Consider the following 16,911-nt stretch of genomic DNA (forward strand, 5'->3'; position numbering starts at 1 on the left):
TTGGAAGGGAGAAGAGACAAATATGTAGGCAGACAGCCATCTTGAACTGGGAACCCTTTGTATTTCTAATATTCTATGAGTCTATATTTCTGTGAAAAATTTTTTGAAAGATCATATTAAAAATGATCTTCATGACTCATAGTAACATGAATGTGAGGCCAGAGTTACTGCTAATCTTAGAGTAAGATGTAAGATCTCTCTTCCCAGCTTTCCCTGAAGTCTAGACCACATTCTTTCTTCTTTGTAAGCTGACCCACTCCATTCCCCCCCACCCCCATTCTGGTCAGTAAAATAAGCAAACACAAATCCACAAAGGAGACCTGACAGCTGTACAATTCATTTTCTGAGGTCCCCTATTCACTGCACATGGGAGTGACCATGGCACATCTAACTCCTGAAGTGAAGGTGGATTCCAATATAGCCAGGACTGCAATCCCTCTACCACATTGGAAGAAAGAGTCACCGCACAGACACCTTTATTCAACCTACATTCAGCCAGTTCTCTCATCTTATTTACTATTCACAAAGACCTTCATAGCTAGTTATTATATTTCCTTTTTAGAGCTGAGACTGAGGAACTTGCTCAAGATTTTAAAGAGGGCAAGGGAGGGAGCTGGGACTTTGACTCCAAGTCTAGTGTTGTTTCTACAGCTCCATCTTGACTCCTTTTTTGCTGAACAATAATAGAGTAGAAAGTGTCTTACCCCATAATTCCAAAACCAAAAAATCCCACAAAACCTTCTCTCTTCTAGTTTTCCTCCTACACCCCCTCCCCACTTAAGCACACATAAAGATAGGAGGTAATTTTGTAATTTGCTACTGCCACTTACCAAAAGCACTTTTTTTTTTTTTTGTGGTACGCGGGCCTCTCACTGTTGTGGCCTCTCCCGTTGCGGAGCACAGGCTCCGGACGCGCAGGCTCAGCGGCCATGGTTCACGGGCCCAGCCGCTCCGCGGCACGTGGGATCTTCCTGGACCAGGACATGAACCCGTGTCCCCTGCATCGGCAGGAGGACTCTCAACCACAGCGCCACCAGGGAAGCCCCAAAAGCACTTTTGACATGACCAAATAGTAACAATAATTTTATTTACTTGCATATTACAGTCAAACGAATATGACAGAATTTACCTATGGTTATGTATGGTTTACATAACCATAACCTTTGAATATTAGGAGTTGAATTATTTCCAATTTTTGATATTATAAATAATATTGCAATGAACAACTTCATGTCTATAGCATTTTCCACGTTCAGAATGTTTTTAAATAAAGTTCCAAGTGAGGGGTCATTAGGTCAAATGATATAAGCATTTTATATGATTCTTTTTTTTTTTTTTTTTTTTTTGCGGTACGCGGGCCTCTCACTGTTGTGGCCTCTCCCGTTGCGGAGCACAGGCCCTGGAAGCGCAGGCTCAGAGGCCATGGCTCACGGGCCCAGCCGCTCCGCGGCACGTAGGATCTCCCCGGACCGGGGCACGAACCCATGTCCCCTGCATCGGCAGGCGGACTCCCAACCACTGCGCCACCAGGGAAGCTCTATATGATTCTTAATACAGTGTATGCCAAAACTTTCACCAAATGTCTATACTTGTTTATGTCTTTTGCCCAATTATCTAATTGGATCTTGAATTTTTAATCAGTGGTATGAGTTCATTATATTCTCATTATTAAGCCTCCATGTGTCTATTCCACTTGCCACAATCTTCTGTCTTTAAAAAAAAATTATAGTGAATTTTCATTGATTATCATACAGCAAAATTCTAATCTTCTGTCCAACTAATTAATATGTCAGAAAAGAAATAGACATGCCAAAATATTATACTTTGGAACCTTTATTTCTCCATAGTAATTTGTACTTTAATCATAGTTTTAAGAGCAGTCATAAATACTGCTTCTTATCCTACCTGTTTAGATGGACAAATTCAACATGGGAAGCAGCTCTTTTCCCAGTGTAATCCAACAGATTCAATGGTGACCAACTTTTCTTTTCCCAAGATCTCTAATGTTTTCATTCATTTATCTCTAACAAGCTCTTAGGAAGTACTTTGGGAAATTCCCTGGCCAGAGTTTAGGACTCCACGCTTTTACTGCCAGGGCCCGGGTTCAGTCCCTGGTCAGGGAACTAAGATCCCACAAGCCGTGGCAAAAAAAAGGAAAGTACTTTGTGTCAGGTCTTATGCTTGGTACTAAGGATAATAACAGCCCCTAGTCCAGAGTGAGAATGTATAAACAAGTTATATTAGCAAACTAGGAGAAGTTGTGTCTTCAAGATTTCCACAGTATAATGTGGTGACGGAAAACAAAGTGTGACTAAATCTTCAGAGAGACGAATCAAAGACAAACCCCAGAGAAGGTAAAGAGATGTGTCCTCATTTTCCAGATGGATAAGGGCAGAGGGACCAGTTTGTGCAGAGGCCAGGAGCTGTAAACTGCACCTCCTGTAAAATTCTAGAATTTTATGTACCTTCATTTTAAGGCTAGAGACTCACATATAAGAAAGCGAGAACTGAATAGCACAGGGAACTATAGTCAATATCTTGTAATAACCTATAATGGAAAAGAATCTGAAAAAGAATGAAAAAGTACTGAATCACTTTGCTGTACACCCCAAACCTGACACAACATTGTAAATTAACCATACTTCAATATTTTTAAAGTGGCACCAAAAAAAAGGGGGAGAATTGAAAGATGAGGCTTGATGAAAACAGGGGCAGAGTCATGGAAGGCATCCTGACCAGATCAGCATTTCAGAGAAACCACTCTGGAAGACAGACTAGAAAAGCCAGGTGTGTAGGAAATGAATAGACTAATGCCACAAGAGTACAGGTGACGCTTTAAAAGACTATTTGGATTAGCAGATGCAAACTATTATATATAGGAAGGATAAACAACAAGGTCCTACTGTATAGCACAGGGAACTATATTCAATATCTTGTGATAAACCGTAATGGAAAAGAATATGAAAAAGAATATATATATATATATATATGTATAACCGAGTCACTTCTGCTGTAGCAGAAATTAACACAACGTTGTAAATCAACTATACTTCAATAAATTTTTTTTAAAAAGACTAACATTCATTAAGTAATATTCACATCGAAATCCTTAATTATCAGACGTAAACACTGTGTCCACCAGCAACATGGATCATCAAGAGACAGCTGTGTCTACCCATTGAGCTAATGTCATTCCAGCCATAAACCAAGAAGGACTATCAATCAGCCAGTGTAGACTGGTCCTGGGTCAAGTTTCAAACTTCATTAAGCTTCTGAGGTACTGAAAATCACGATGGCCATTCTGTCATGTCCAGTCCCCGCCCAGCCTCACTACCACCCTCATGGAATTCCGAGATCCCCTCCAGTCATCAAGGTCCTCAACTACAACTTAATTTCTGCAGAATGACCCATCTTCAGAAAGTCAGCTGGACTCATCTTTGATGGGATCCCTATGAAGAACTGGAACAAAACTCTTTAAAAAATCGGTCTGAAATTCATTCAAAAGCATACAAAAATAAACTCACCACTGCCCCTCTCAGGAATTGCTACCAAGGAGGAGGGCGCTACCCTATAGTATTACGCTTCATCCTCGAGGTCAAAGTGTTAACCGCGTCTGGTTGAGTTTTACCCACACCAAAGAGAATACATTTAAAAATGCAAATATCACGAGCTTTGTCACGCCTTGAAGAGTCCTGTGTAAGGGCTGCCTGGAGTCTTCACCGCTGAGCACAAGCTTGTGCAGTCTGCTGGGAAATTCCCATCTCTGGGAGTCCATGTCAGTGAAAGAGACTGTCCATCTCCACCCAGCTTACTCTTGAGATGAACTAAAGAAGAGACCCATTCGACTTTTTAAGTCTTTGGTGAAGGAAAGAGGCAGGAAGAGCTATATATGGGGGTATTTATGATCCCATTTCTTTTCCTCGATGCAGACAAATACTTTGAATACCATCTAACAAACCATCGAAGTGAACATCTACAAAGGCTCATAAGAAAGAGCTCACTTTTAAAGTCGTTCATTTCTCTCTTCCAAACCTGAAATATCAAAAAAGAGAAGTGGGGAAAGATGACCACATCTTAAGCTGCAATCTATCATAAGCTACTGAATTACCTTAATTTCTGAAGACTCTGTCTCCTTCATGGGTTCATTTTACTGTGGCCACTGGTTAAATGCTTGGGATCCTCTGGGTTTGTCTTTTGCTTGGCCCGCTGCCCTTCTCACTCAGCTTCTGCGTGCAATCTCAACCTCTCCTGGACTTCAGTCTCCACCTCCACAATGAGTGCAGAATCCGTGCCTAACGGATTCTTCCTGGAGCTTCTCATTCTTAAGTGAGGTGCTTGCCAGACAGACACCTCCACCTGGATGTCCTCAGAGGCATCCTGAGCTCAACTTGCTTCTCCCTCCCCCTTCCCACCTGTGCCTTCTCTGCAACCCTCAATGTTAGCTGTTGACCCCAATACCAATCTAGTTATCCAACCAAGGTTGTAACCCGGACAAATCAATGACTCCTCATTCTTCCTCACACCAGCATTCAGCCGGTTGCCAAATTCCACCAGTTTTACCTCCTGAATATTTTTCAAATCAACTGCTTCCTCTGCACTCCCCGTTGGCCCCGCCGTCATCTAACCCCTAGGTTACCGCAGCAGCTGCTGAACTCATCTTCTGCAGCCAGAAGTGCCCCAAGGGAGGGTCCTAGCAGTGCGTTCTCATGGTCATAGGTTTTTGTAAAATTTGCAGAAGTAATGCAATTTAACCACCAAAGGCTAAGACCCTCGCCTCTTTCCGCTCCAGCTTTCCTGTGTTAAACATCCTCTTGGGTCAGGAGGCTTTAGAGTGGCTACAGGCATCTTTGAGATTCAACCAAAGGAGAGCTGAGGTGGGGATTTATTTAATTTGTGCACAGAATATATTTACAAGGTTCACTGTCACTCCTATGAATAGGTAAACTATTGCTAACAGATTATGCTGACTTGCAATATGATTGTGCTCTAAGGCATCCAGCTCCAGAAATATGTGGGTTGTGGAGGGGAAACAGGGTTTAAAATGTTATGGGGCCAGATCATCAAAAAATCTACAAACAATAAATGCTGGAAAGAGTGTGGAGAAAAGGGAACCCTCTTGCACTGTTGGTGGGAATGTAAATTGATACAGCCGCTATGGAGAACGGTATGGAGGTTCCTTCAAAAACTAAAAACAGAACTACCATACGACCCAGCAATCCCACTACTGGGCATATACCCTGAGAAAACCATAATTCAAAAAGAGTCATGTACCCCAATGTTCATTGCAGCTCTATTTACAATAGCCAGGACATGGAAGCAACCTAAGTGTCCATCAACAGATGAATGGATAAAGAAGATGTGGCACATATATACAATGGAATATTACTCAGCCATAAAAAGAAAAGAAATTGAGTTATTTGCAGTGAGGTGGATGGACCTAGAGTCTGTCATACAGAGTGAAGTAAGTTAGAAAGAGAAAAACAAATACCATATGCTAACACATTTATATGGAATCTAAAAAACAAACAAACAAAAATGGTCATGAAGAACCTAGGGGCAAGACAGGTATAAAGATGCAGACCTACTAGGAATGGACTTGAGGACATGGGGAGGGGGAAGGGTAAGATGGGACAAAGTGAGAGAGTGGCATGGACATATATACACTACCAAATGTAAAATAGATAGCTAGTGGGAAGCAGCTGCATAGCACAGGGTGATCAGCTCGGTGCTTTGTGACCACCTAGAGGGGTGGGATGGGGAGGGTGGGATGGGGAGGGTGGGAGGGAGGGAGTTGCAAGAGGGAAGAGATATGGGGATATATGTATATGTATAACTGATTCACTTTGTTATAAAGCAGAAACTAACACACCATTGTAAAGCAGTTATACTCCAATAAAGATGTTAAAAAAAATGTTATGGGGCCAGGACATGTCTACAGAAATTTCTTCCAAATATTACAGCTCACGCATGAAAGAATTTGAGAGAGATCTCCCCAGTTTAGATAACAATCCTAAATATTCATATAACGCTATCAGTAACAAAATGTGAAGCTTTCCTGTTTTTCTAAACTATCAATACTAAAAAACAAATTTCAGTCAGTCACACTTGAGAGAGATTGCCAGTCTCTCTAGAGAAGATTACAAACATTGTTATCATCCGAAGAGACAATAAAACAGCATGCAGCCAAAAGAATATAAGGAAAGAAGGATGACAGAGGTGTTTCAGTTAATAAAGCCAAAATATGTTTTTAAGTTTTGTGATGTTTGCAATTATTTTAATTTAAAAATTTTAAAATTTGTAATGATTTTTAAACAATTTTTATTGGGGTATAGTTGATTAATATTGTGTTAACTTCAGGTGTACAGCAAAGTGAATCAGTTATACATATACATGTATCCACTCTTTTTTCTTTTTAGATTCTTTTCCCATATAGGCCATTACAGAGTATTGAGTAGAGCTCCCTGTGCCATACAGCAGGTTCTTATTAGTTATCTATTTTATATACAGTAGTGGGTATATGTCAATCCCAATCTCCCAATTTATCCCTCCCCCCACTTATCCCCTGGTAACAGTAAGTTTGTAATGATTTCTTTTTTACTCATTTAAATATACATTCGCTTTTGGTGCCTCACTCAGTACCCTTTCTGAAATGTATATCTGACTATTTCACATGGTATATTCAGCAGCATTAATGTTCTTGGTGAAGGAGGAGATAGCATCACCTGTACCTTAAGGAGAAAGCATGGCAGTGTTGGTTCCCACTAGATGGGGAGAAGAGACCAGGATGTAAATAGAGAAGTGCAGATAATTAAAGGTCCAGTTGAGGTTGGAAGCACAAACCCCTGTTCCAGCCACTCCACACTGAAGTTCACAGTCCTCCTGCCTGGTTTCAGGGCCAGAGTGTGACAGCAGAATGGTCCAGGCTGGTGGTTTGTGGAGCAGGCGCCCTTGAACAGCAGCAGAGAGGGCTATGGAGGGTGATGGTGAAAGACTCTAACAGCCATCAATCCTAAGAGTCAGGGAAGATCAAGAAAATGTGAGGGGTTGCAGGGGTTGGGGGAGGGGGCAGAAAGAAGTAGCTAAATATATGGGAGAATAAAAACGTGAGGTTGGGCTTCCCTGGTGGCGCAGTGGTTAAGAGTCTGCCTGACGATACAGCGGACACGGGTTCGTGACCCGGTCCGGAAAGATCCCACATGCCGTGGAGCGGCTGGGCCCATGAGCCATGGCTGCTGAGCCTGTGCGTCTGGAGCCTGTGCTCCACAACAGGAGAGGCCACAACAGTGAGAGGCCCGCGTACCGCAAAAAAAACCGTGAGGTTATGATGAGGCCAAAGATTAGATGATGTTTTGTGCAAGAAAAGCACATGTAAAATATCTGCTTTTAAATTTGACTTGGATTGTTTTTCTATGTTAAGCATAGAAAAGCTCATTATTTCAGAAGGCAAATGATTCTAAAAATAAACCTGCCACGGGCTTCCCTGGTGGCGCAGTGATTGAGAGTCCGCCTGCCGATGCAGGGGACACGGGTTCGTGCCCCGGTCTGGGAAGATCCCACATGCCGCGGAGCGGCTGGGCCCATGAGCCATGGCCGCTGAGCCTGCGCGTCCGGAGCCTGTGCTCCGCAACGGGAGAGGCCACAACACTGAGAGGCCGGCGTATCGCAAAAAATAAAAAAAAATTAAAAAAAGAAACCTGCCAGCAACACCACTGAGAGGTATATACCCAAAGGAATCGAAAGCAGGGACTTGAACAGATACTTGTGCCCCAATGTTCAATGTAGTATCATTCAAAATAGCCAAAAGATGGAAACAACCCAAGTGTTCATCAAGAGATGAATGAGGTGAATAGATAAACAAACTGTGGTATACAAGTCGTCCCTCTGTATCTGCGGAGTATTGATTTCAGGACCCCCACAGATACCAACATTCCAGGAAGCTCAAGGGACGTGAGTACATCTGCATATGTTCCGTGCACATTCTCTCATATATTTCACATCAGCTCTACATTACTTATAATACCTAATACAGTGTAAATGCTATGTAAATAGTTGTAAATACCATGTAAATGTTATGTGAAAAATTGCCTGCGTGCAACAGACTCAAGTTTTGCTTTTTGGAACTTTCTGTAATTTTTTTTTTTTAAATATTTTCAATCTGTAGTTGGTTGAGTCTGTGGATGTGGGACCCACAGATATGGAGGGCTGTCTGTATGTATACAATGAAGTATTATTCACCCATGAAAAGAAATGAACTTCTGATACATGCTATAACATGAACCTTGAAAACATTATGCTAAGTGAAATAAGTCAGACACAAAAGGAAAATATTGTATGGTTCCACTTTTGTGAAACATCTACAATATGCAAATTCACAGAGGCAGAAAGTAGACTAGCGCTTTCCGGTGGCTGAAAGGAGGGGGAAATGGGGAGTTATTGCATAATAGTTAGCATTTCTGTCTGGGTGGATGAAAAGATTTTGTAAATAGATAATGGCGATGGTTACACAACATTATGAATGTAATTAATGCCACTGAATTGTACACGTAAAAATGGTTAAAATGACAAATTTTGTTATATATATTTTATCACAATTAAAAACAATTAACATACAAAACCCACTGAATTGTGTACTTTAAATGGATGATGTCTATGGTATGTGATTTATATCTAAATAAATCTGTTTAAAAATAAACAAACCTGAAGTGGTTTGTGAGATGAGGCAACAGACTGTAAAAGAAATAAGTCCACAGGCACTACAATAAAATCAAAGAAATCAGTAACTTAAAAAGGGAAGTAAATGGAATATTCATGTACAATTTAAAGAGACAAAAAGTTAAATATAGTGTATGTGGATGCATGCATTTGTGGTAAAAAAAAATCACAAAAATGTGTGTGAAGGATAAATACTATTCCTCCTCCTCCCTCTGAGGAGGGAGGAGAAGAAACAGGAAATAAACCCAGCTTTATCTGTGATGTATTATTTTCTTAAAAAATCAGAAGCAAAGATTTCATAATAACCTGTGTTAAATCTAGGTACCAGGTACATGGATGTGTGACATTATTTTATATATTTAACATTTTTTAAGTAGGTTATATTTTAAAGACAAATATATATCATAATATTTCTCATAAAGAAATAAAAGACTCCTTTTATAATGATATTAGTATTAGAAACATAGAATATTTGGGAATAAACATATTAAGAAATGGACAGCGACTACTTTAAGAAAACTTTAAAATAAGAAGGACATCAGAGAAGACTTGAATAGATAGAAAGGCATTTTCTTAGCTAAGACTCAATATTGTAAATATCACCCCTAATTTGATGTATAAACTTAAAACATCAACAGGTATCTCGAGTTTTTGTTTTGTTTTGAAGTTGATAGAATAATATGAAAGTTTACATAGAAAAGTAAACTTGCAGGAATAGCCGGGGAAATACTGAAAAAAGATGGAAGACTAATCCTACCAGATAATAAAACATTGTAAAGGTAACAATTAAAACAGTTTGGTATTAATAAAAGAGAAAAAAAAACAATAACATTGGGCTTCCCTGGTGGCGCAGTGGTTGAGAGTCCGCCTGCTGATGCAGGGGGCACGGGTTCGTGCCCCGGTCCGGGAAGATCCCACATGCCGTGGAGCGGCTAGGCACAGTGAGCCATGGCCGCTGAGCCTGCGTGTCCGGAGCCTGTGCTCCGCAACGGGAGAGGCCACAACAGTGAGAGGCCCGCGTACCGCAAAAAAAAAAAAAAAAAAAATCAATAACATAAAAGAAAGTGTTCAAAAATAGACCCAAATACTTATGGAAATTAAGTAGGTGACAAAATGGGCACATCAAACCAGTGGCAAAATAATTGATAAGTCAATAAAAAGGGCTGGGATAACTGTCTAGTCATTTAAGAGATGAATAAAGCTAAGTCTCCACCTCACTCCTAATAACAGCAACAACAAAAATTCCATGCACATCAGCACTTAAATGTAAAATATGAAATCATAAAAATTTTAAACATGCTGAGAATTTATTTATACTACTACAGTGGGGAAGCAGCCATAAAGGAGGGAAGTAACATATCTGACTACATAAAAACACAGGATTATTTTTTACAGAAAAAAAAGGAACCTGCCCCAAACTGTGAAAAATGAAAAATGCCACAATAACAAAACTCTTGCAAATTACAAAAAGAACAAATAGCCCAACAGAAAAACTATGAAAAAACCTGAACAAATAGTTCATAGAAAAAGTAACATAAATGGACAATTTATACATGAAAGGGTGTACAACTCCAAGTACTCATTACTAAAGAAAGTAATGCTTACTTTTAAAACTATCCTTTTACATATCAAATGGCGACGTCAAAAAGTCTGATAATTCACAGTATTGGTAAAAGTGTGGGGAAATAAGACTCAACTGATGCAATTTCATTGAAGAGCCATTTGTAATATAGTTCAAGAAAATTTCAGGGACTTCCCTGGTGGTCCAGTGGCTAAGTCTCCACGCTCCCAATGCAGGGGGCCCGGGTTCCATCCCTGGTCAGGGAACTAGATCCCGCATGATGCAACTAAAAATCCCACATGCTGGGCTTCCCTGGTGGTGCAGTGGTTGAGAGTCCACCTGCTGATGCAGGGGACATGGGTTCGTGCCCCGGTCTGGGAAGATCCCACATGCTGCAGAGCGGCTGGGCCCGTGAGCCATGGCCGCTGAGCCTGCGCGTCCGGAGCCTGTGCTCCGCAATGGGAGAGGCCACAACAGTGAGAGGCCTGCGTACTGCAAAAAAAAAAAAAAAAAAAAAATCCCACATTCTGTAGCTAAGACCTGGCACAGCCAAATAAATAAATAAATATTAAAAAAAAAAGAAAAAAGAAAATTTCCTGTAGCTTCCTTGAACTGTACATGAGATGTCATTTAAAATTTGAAAATAATCTAAATGCCCATCAATTAGAAATGGATTAAGTAAATGGCAGTAAATCTAAATAGCACAATAGCATGTAGCCATTACAGAGAATGAGATCATTTAGGTTAAGATGGCACATTAAACATAACATCTAATTTCATTCTTTCCCGAAAGAATGCCAGTAAACATCTCAGTAAACAGATTTTTGTTTAAGACATAAATACACAGAACTGAAGAACAGAAGAGGAAACAACAGCAACAAAATCCTGGAAGCTGGAAAATGGACAAATGAATGGCAAATCAGTAGTAAGAAAGCCAAATCCTAATCCAGAATGGGAGACAACTAAGAACCAATTCAATCAGACTGCAAAATTACCAAAAGGCTCAAAATTGGAAGCACCAGATACTTCTAGAACTGGGAGGTACAGGTGCTAAAATAAGGAGGATTGGGTGAAAGCTATTTGTAAAGCAGCATGATCCTCAGATTTCTTCCCCTTCTTCAAGCCAAAGGTTCTCAAACTCTAGCGCACGTCAGAATCACCCAGGGGTCTGTAAAATCTTGGATTGCTGACCCTATCCACAGCGTTTCTGATTCAGTAGAATTTGCATTTCCATCAAGTACTTAGGTGGTTCTGATGCTCTGGTATTTGAGAAACGCTGCTCTATGCAATGCCCCCTCCCACCTGGGACTAGAGATTTATTCTCCCGAGAGAGGAAAACATGGTCTTTGCTTTCATGGATAACCTGCAGCATCGAGGACATTTTAAAAGGGGAGAATGTAAAGAAAAAAAAAAAAAAAAAAAAAAAAAGGGGAGAATGTGATCATGCACGTAGTAAAAAGTAACTACCCCCCCACCCCACCCCCACCCCCCACCTCCAATCCTGCCCCAGGGCGCAGAATGCTGGCAACCAGCCCTTTACTCCAGGCAGGACATTCGAAGACATATTTTCTGGAAATCTTAGCCATAGGGGAAACATCTAAAAATACTGATACCTTGTAATTTTATATAATTAAACAAAATTAGGACAGAAAGGAAAAAAAGGAACCTCTAAAAATAAAAAATATTAAAAAAAAAACAGTAAAGGAAATAAATGAACCTGTTTATCTGATTAGTGGCATAACCAAAGGCTACCTGTGATTACAATGAACACTGCCCGTCATAAATATGGCCCTGAGTGTAGGGGGATGTGGTGGTTTTAACGACATGCCCACAAATTCTCTGATACTCTTCCCCTCAACAAGTGGAACTTAATTCCCCTGAATATGGCCCGGACTTAGTAACTGGCTTCTAGTGGAAAGAATATGGAAAAAGGGATGGGATGTCATTCTGTGTTTGGGTAATAAAAAGACTGCAGCTTTCATCTGGAGGTGCCCACTCTCTCACGGATCATTCACTGTGGGGGAAGCCACATCGTGGGCAGCCTCATGGAGAGTCCCACATGGCAAAGAACTTTAGTGACCTGCACACAGCCATGTGAGATGGACCCTTCAAAGGGGAACCCTACTACACTGTTGGTGGGAATGTAGGTTGTTGCAGCCACTATGGAGAAGAATAGGAGGTTCCTCAAAAAACTGAAAATAGAGTTGCCATATGATCCTGCAATCCCACTCCTGGGCATATATCCAGAGAAAACCATAATTCAAAAAGATACATGCACCCCTATGTTCATAGCAACACTATTCACAATAGCCAAGACATGGAAGCAACCAAAATGTCCATCGACAGATGAATGGGTAAAGAAGATGTGGTATGTATATACAGTGGAATATTACTCAGCCATAAAAAAAGAAATTATGCCATTGGCAGCAACATGGATGGACCTAGAGATGATCATACAAGTCAGACAAAGACAAATACCAGATGATATCATTTATATGTAGAATCTAAAATATGACACAAATGAACTTATTTATGAAACAGACTCACAGACATAGAAAAACAAACTTAAGGTTACCAAAGGGGAAAGGGGTGGGGGAAGGATAATTTAGCAGATACAAACTACTATATAAAAAATAGATGACCCCAATAAAGATGTTTAAAAAAAAAAATAAAAAAATAAAAAATAGATGAACAACAAGGTCCTACTGTATAGCACAGGGGACTATACTCAATAACTTGTTATAAAGCATAATGGAAAAGAATATATATATATACATGTATAACTGATTCACTTTGCTGTACAGCAGAAACTAACACAACATTATAAATCAACTATACTTCAATTAAAAAAAAGAAAGAGGAAAATAAAGAAAGAAATGGACCCTTCAGGGACTTCCCTGGTGGCACAGTGGGTAAGACTCCACGCTCCCAATCCAGGGGGCCTGGTCAGGGAACTCGATCCCACATGCATGCCACAACTACGGAGCCCGCCTGCTGCAACTAAGGAACACACGTGCTGCAACTAAGACCTGGTGCAACCAAATAAATAAATAAATATTAAAAAAGAAAGAAATGAACCCTTCAGCCTCACGTAAGTCTTCAGAGACTGCTGCTTCGCCAACAGCTTTCAGTGCAACCTCAGAAGAATTCATGAGCTAGAACATCCAGCTAAGCCACCCCTAGATTCTTTACCCTCAGAAGCTGTGTGAGGTCATAACATTTGTTTTTGTTTTTTTAAATTTATTTACTTATTTAATTTTTATTTTTGGCTGCGTTGGGTCTTCGTTGCTGCCGTGGGCTTTCTCTAGTTGCGGTGAGCGGGGGCTACTCTTCGTTGCAGTGCGCGGGCTTCTCATTGCGGTGGCTTCTCTTGTTGCGGAGCACGGGTTCTAGGCACACGGGCTTCAGTAGTTGTGGCACATGGGCTCAGTAGTTGTGGCTCGCGGGCTCTAGAGCGCAGGCTCAGTAGTTGTGGTGCATGGGCTTAGTTGCTCCACGGCATGTGGGATCTTCCCAGACCAGGGCTCGAAGCTGTGTCCCCTACGCAGGCAGGCGGATTCTTAACCACTGCGCCACCAGGGAAGTCCCACATTTGTTGTTTTAAGCTACTGAGTTTGTAGGTAATTTGTTGCACAGCAATAAATAGGGGAGAAAACAAATCTCCCTTGAAGATTTACATCCACAACTAGCCCACAACTAAAATACATGACATTCAGAGCATATAAGTCAGGAAGGATGTAATTGGAGTTAATGTGAGATAAGTTCTGGTTGTAGGAAGGAAGTAAAGATATGGATTAATTTTAAATTATTATAAGTAAAAACTGAATGTTAAAGTTTTTTGAAAGCCAGACATAAAGGCGTGCATACTGTATGAACCCATCTATATAAAGTCAAAAACAAGCACAGCTAGGGCTTCCCTGGTGGCGCAGTGGTTGAGAGTCCGCCTGCCAATGCAGGGGACACGGGTTCGTGCCCCGGTCTGGGAAGATCCCACATGACGCGGAGCGGCTGGGCCCTTGAGCCACGGCCGCTGAGCCTGCACGTCCAGAGCCTGTGCTCCGCAACGGGAGAGGCCACAGCAGTGAGAGGCCTGCGTACCAAAAAAAAAACAAGCACAGCTAACCTATGGTGATAGAGGTCAATGGGAGGTCAATGACCAGAAGGAGCATGAGGGGAGCTTCTGGGGGGCTGTGTGTTGGTTCCAGGGGTTCACGTTGTTCTATACTGAGTTGTATTTTTGGGGGGGTACGTATTTCACACTTCAATAGGTAACCACTAAAAGAATAAAAATATAGTGAATAACATCCAAACTAGGGTGGGAGGGAGATGAAATAAGGAAACAAAAATAAACAGTTCAAAAGAAAGTAATAAGGGAAGACAAAAAGAAGAGCTGGACAAATAGATTATTATACGATGGTTGAAATGAATTGATGTGTATCAAGAATTATAATGAATGACAATGAACAAGTGCACCAGTTAAAAGACAAAAATGTTCAAACTAGATTTTTTAAAAATCCAGCTATATCCTGTTTACAAGGGACACGTTTTTAATTTTTTTTTAATTGAAGTAACGTTGATTTACAATGTTGTGTTAAGTTCTGCTGTACAGCAAAGTGATTCAGTTATACATATACATTCTTTTTTATATTCATTTCCTTTATGGATTATCACAGGATATTGAATATAGTTCCCCGTGCTATACAGCAGGACCTTGTTGTTTATCCATTCTGTATATAATAGTTTGCATCTGCTAATCTCAAACTCCCAATCTATCCCTCCCTCCCCCTTGGCAACCATAAGTCTATTCTCTACGTCCGTTGAGTCTGTTTCGGGACACGTGTTTTTCTAAAAAGGATATAAAAAGGTTGAACTTAAAGCATTGTGAAAGATATACCAGATAAATACTAACCAAAAGAATGCAGGTAGTATTAGTATCAGACAAAACAGACTTTAAGGCAAAAAGCATTATCAGAGATAGATGACTTCCATATAATGATACTAAAAGATTTAATTCTCAGTCTGCATACTAATAACATGGCCTCAAAAACCGACAGAACTACAAGAAGAAATACATAAACACAACTCTCTCAATAACTAATACAATAAACTGACCAAAAAATTTAGGAAGGATATCAAAGATATCAGCAGAACCATTAATAAGCTTAATCTAATGAACACGTATACAGATTATAGCCAACAATTATAAAACACGAAGTCTTTTCGAGAATACACAGAGTATTTGTTCATATTGGTATAGGCCAGGCTCTACCGAGAGGTTCAAGAAACTTCAAGGGATTGGTATCATACACACTACATTCTCCAACCACAATGCAAATATGTGAGAAACCAACAGACTAGAAAAATATTTACGTTTAATAATTTAAAAACTCACTTCTGAACGTTTGAAGGGTCAAAGAGAAATCAAAGTAGGCATGTTTAAAAGCAAACAATAATAAATATATTACATATCAAAACTTATGATATGGCACCATAGCAGTACTTGAAGGAAATGTATAGACTTGAGTATTTATATTAGAAAAGAAAAGAAGAAAGCCCAGTTTAAAAGGTAAGCTTCAAATAAAGGAAGGAAATAATAAAGATAGGAATAGAGAACTTTGAAACAGAGAACAAACGTACAAGACAGAACTTGGGAGCCATCACTCAAATTCTACAGAGATTAAACCCACAATAAAAATCACACAAGCAACATTTTAACCACACATCTGGAAACGTAGATCAAATGGACAAACTCTAAGAGTAGTTAAGTATAGATCATATTTTTCAATATGTTTAAAATTTTTCATAATATAAATAACACTTAGGCTTAAACAGAGACTACAGCATACTTAAAACTAACAGAAAAAAAAGTCCATACCATTTATAGGCAGAAAATCTTTGTTTTTTAACTTAAAAACTCAGGTGACTGAGCAGAAAAACTGTGGGTTTTTTTTTAAAGCCACACAGAGACAGGAAACCCCACCTGGGTGCATTAGATGCCTCAAAGGTCACAACGTTAGCAAGGACTAAGCATTCAGGTGTCAGGCCCGGAGGAAACAGCAATCACTTGCCCCAAATAGAAAAATGAAGCATTGCTGACAGCTCACATTTGTACTGTGTTCAGAATGCCCACGATGTTCTTTCCTGCGTACTTCAGCTACTTATGTGGACACACATTTTCTTCTGTTTAGTATGAATAATAGTATAAATGGCCACTGCTTACTGGACAACAGATGTGTCGGGGCTGTACCGGAGGCCTTACCTGTGTTCTTTTTAATCCTTACAACGTACTGTGGAGTACCTTGCTGACAGGCTCACTTTTTTTTTTTTTTTTTTTTGCGGTACGCGGGCCTCTCACTGTTGTGGCCTCTCCCGTTGCGGAGCACAGGCTCCGGAAGCGCAGGCTCAGCGGCCATGGCTCATGGGCCCAGCCGCTCTGCGGCATGTGGGATCCTCCCGGACCGGGGCACGAACCCGTGTCCCCTGCATCGGCAGGCGGACTCTCAACCACTGCGCCACCAGGGAAGCCCTCAGGCTCACTCTTAATCGGGTGGGACCAAGACTCAAGGCCAAGTCTTGCTCATGCTTCCCTTCATCTGTCCTTTTAAACACAAAGGCTCCAGGAAGTCGTCTACAGAGCA

General features: G+C 40.5%; 1 protein-coding gene across 2 annotated transcripts in view; it reads right to left on the bottom strand.

The window, feature by feature from the left end:
• The window catches only part of GLB1 (galactosidase beta 1), a 115,983-nt gene that overhangs the window by 58,177 nt on the left and 40,895 nt on the right, over nt 1-16,911 (bottom strand). The window lies entirely within an intron of this gene.

Source organism: Delphinapterus leucas, chromosome 10 (genome assembly GCF_059928025.1).
Source record: "Delphinapterus leucas isolate spDelLeu-1000000601 "Yukka" chromosome 10, BTC_Dleu_Yukka2, whole genome shotgun sequence".
NCBI classification, from domain to species: Eukaryota; Metazoa; Chordata; class Mammalia; order Artiodactyla; family Monodontidae; genus Delphinapterus; species Delphinapterus leucas.